Source organism: Austrofundulus limnaeus, unplaced genomic scaffold, assembly GCF_001266775.1.
Source record: "Austrofundulus limnaeus strain Quisiro unplaced genomic scaffold, Austrofundulus_limnaeus-1.0 Scaffold24, whole genome shotgun sequence".
NCBI classification, from domain to species: domain Eukaryota; kingdom Metazoa; phylum Chordata; class Actinopteri; order Cyprinodontiformes; family Rivulidae; genus Austrofundulus; species Austrofundulus limnaeus.
In genome coordinates this window covers 1,944,856-1,947,371 of record NW_013952426.1, presented here as the reverse complement: position 1 = coordinate 1,947,371, position 2,516 = coordinate 1,944,856, and positions in this window count along the sequence as shown.

Here is a 2,516-nt window from a genome sequence, read left to right as displayed (position 1 = left end):
AAGGCTAACCTCACAGACCTGACCCTAAAACTAACCTAAACTCAATTCACACCTTGGTCCTAAACCCAGCCCTCGCACCCAAAATCAGCCTCTGAAGTTGTGGGGCCCAGGCTTTGGGCCCCACAAGGAGCACCTAGACCCCACGAGGCCACGTTTTCCTTAAAACTGGGCCCCACGATATAGGAAAAACAAGGACACACACACACACACACACATACAAAAAAAATAAAAATAATAATAACAATGTTCTCTATTAATCCCCAGTGGAGAAATTAGTTCTCTGCGTTTCTCCCAACACGTGGAGCAGTGGGCTGCCATGTGCCTAGGTAGCAGCTAGGGTTTGAGGGTCTTGCTCAAGGGCCTAAAGTTGGGCAAATGAAGGTTGACCACCCAGGTTTTTGTTGTGTCTGGGGAGTTGAACCAGCAAGTTGAACCATTTTTGTTGTGTCTGGGGAGTTGAACCAGCAACCTTCTTTAACCTTTGCTCCACCAGTTAACAGCAAAAACTATCAGTATTTGTCTGTCTTTATTAGTCTGTCATGTTCTTTGCTTCAGTTCATGGGATTTGCAGACATTAATTTTGTCCCTGTYCAGGGTGTACCCCGCCCCTCACACTGTGACTGCTGGATATGGGCACCAGTGACCCCCGTGACCCTGAAAGGCTGACGCTTGTAAAGACAATGGATGGATGTTTCCACACAACACTGCATTAAAATCAGATGKTTTTTTTTAGTTAACTACTGCAGCACCTCAATACCTTTTTTTAATCATTCTGTTGCAAATTTGCTGCTGTTTGGGATCATGATCTAAAATTTGACTCTAGAATCCTTTAGAGGAGTTCATAGTTTTCGGCATTTATATTCTGTCTTTGGTTTTAAACATAAAACAGAGCATTATGGGTAAACATCTCTGCTTTGGTCTCATTTGTTCCAAAAATGTTGTGGTTCATTTAGGTGCAACTTTGCAAACCTAAGTTTAGCAGCCATGTTCTTTACACAGAGAATATGTTCTCCCTTGTTAGCCCTTCAAACCAAGCCACACAGGACTTGTTCAGTCCTATCTAATGAAGCTACTAATTGTTAAGTCTTTTTTCTAACGTTAACCTGTTAATTAAGCCTCTTAGAGTCTGAAGACCTCACATGTCCTTTGCAATTTCAGAGCATTGCACAGTCTGAATTGGGGTGAAATTGTTCACTCCTGGGAAGATCTTCAGTTTTCATAAATGTTTTTTACTTGCGAACAACCTTTCTCACTGCAGAATGATCCACTGCCTAGACATTTCTTTTACCAAACTGATGGAAGTGTAGAATTTTCATTAAGGGGGTGATTATGTGTGGGCCACTGAAAAAGACTGGGGTGGTTTTAATAATCTATGTAACTTTACATTCACATGTAATGTCGTCAAATGTCCTTATTATAGAACTTTGGTCCTTTTCATTGAAAGTCAAATGTACATCTTTAATTTGAAGATGATACAGTGAACAACACAATTAGCAGAAAAAAGGTCAAAGTCATTTCTGGTAACAGAAATAGGACATATTAATGTCTAAAACTGGGACTCAAAAGACAAAATAGCTTAAAGTTGTTCATTGCTGTTTGTTTTCATGGTGACAGCCAGYAGCACTTGCAGAATCCTCATTCAATAGGGTGATACGCACCACTTTTGCACCTGTTATCATTTGCACACACAATCTTCCATTCCCATTTATAGCACAGGCATTTTTTTTTTTTTGCCTCAGTATTTGAGATCTTAATAAATCAAGCCTTAAGTTTCTGCAGCCTGATGGGAGAGGCCTGGACTCACAGTTCAGTGGATGAGACATGTCCTGATGGGTCTACATGTCCTTTGCGCCTGAAGGACGGGGATTCTGAATTTAGTTGCATCTCTCCTATCAACTCCCTGGACCAATCCAGTTCAGGCAATTCTTGTTGTTCAGAGAAACATTGCTGAACCAGGAGACTCATCGTAAGTAGAAAACTGATTCAATAAAAGCAGGATAAATCAGGGTCAGAGTCATGTCATTGTGAAAGGATGATAGTTCTCTGAGGCAAAACAGATGCTTGTTCCTTTTTTATGGAAAACATCACAGTTTACCTCAAAAGTCATTTCGATTTGTTTCCAAATTTCCTTTTTCTCTCAAAGGTCAAACATGTTGAATGAGTCAGCCACTGGGGGCAGTCATTTCTACACATAACAGATACAATTCTTTTTATCCTGTTGGTTCGGATGTTTTTCATGACTTTTTTCTTTCATTAATGTCGTGACGAGTCCTAGAATTTGAAATAATTCAAAAGACAACTTGATAAATAAAGAATTTCAATATTTTTAATTTAGAACCCTCTGTTCTTTGGTTTATTTTCTTCCTATGGAACAAATGACATTCCCAACAACATACATGAAACATCATCCTATCGGGATGGACTTGTTTGTTTGAATACAGAGCTATTCAACTGAAGGCCACTGTGCCACTTCCAGCATGGGTGACTTAAATCTGGCCTATCACTGAGTTATATAT